The following is a 363-nucleotide window of genomic DNA, read 5'->3' as shown; positions in this document are numbered from 1 at the left end:
CCCGCAGGCTAGGCTCCTGCAGCGATAGGCTGAGGCCGAGTGACCTAAATAAGTCCGGGTTGTCCGCGAAAATAGAAGGGTGGGCTCCAGAGGGTGGGGTTTCAACCATAGTACGAGATCCTAGCACGCAAGCCCCGCGGATTGGGCCAATGATGGTTTCCGTTTATGCCGTACGCGATTGAGCGTTCAGTGAGCGCTATATATGGTACCAGGAAAGCAGCGAGCAACTGAAATGCAGTAAACAAAGATGATTTCTGCTTCTCACTTTTCAGGAAAATGCGCATATCTTCATTCTCCACGTGTTGCCGCATAAAGCTGACTCCAGGTGTACTCAATATGACATTTCTTAGCAAGTGGAGGGCA

This window comes from Tupaia chinensis, unplaced genomic scaffold, assembly GCF_000334495.1.
Source record: "Tupaia chinensis unplaced genomic scaffold, TupChi_1.0 Scaffold000165_2, whole genome shotgun sequence".
Taxonomy (NCBI): Eukaryota; Metazoa; Chordata; class Mammalia; order Scandentia; family Tupaiidae; genus Tupaia; species Tupaia belangeri.
This window is presented reverse-complemented; position numbering follows the sequence as displayed.